This window comes from Octopus bimaculoides, chromosome 19 (genome assembly GCF_001194135.2).
Source record: "Octopus bimaculoides isolate UCB-OBI-ISO-001 chromosome 19, ASM119413v2, whole genome shotgun sequence".
NCBI classification, from domain to species: domain Eukaryota; kingdom Metazoa; phylum Mollusca; class Cephalopoda; order Octopoda; family Octopodidae; genus Octopus; species Octopus bimaculoides.
In genome coordinates this window covers 36,840,546-36,840,936 of record NC_068999.1, presented here as the reverse complement: position 1 = coordinate 36,840,936, position 391 = coordinate 36,840,546, and positions in this window count along the sequence as shown.

Genomic DNA, 391 nt, shown 5'->3' with positions numbered 1-391 from the left:
TCTGTCTGTCTGTCTCTATCTGTCTGTCTGTCTCTATCTGTCTGTCTGTCTCTATCTGTCTGTCTGTCTGTCTGTCTGTCTGTCTGTCTGTCTGTCTGTCTCTATCTGTCTGTCTGTCTCTATCTGTCTGTCTCTCTCTATCTGTCTGTCTCTCTCCCTCTCTCTCTATTCCCATTACGTTCTATAGGACCTCCATCGTTGTTCAATTGTATTGTAAGGTGTAAATGGTTGGGTTTTTCAATTGATATGATTTTATCTTATTCCAAGTTCCGGGATTTTGATAATGTAGATATCATCATCATCATCATCATCATCATCATCATCATCATCATCATCTTCTTCTTCTTCTTCTTCTTCTTCTTCTTCTTCTTCTTCTTCTTTCCTCCTCCTC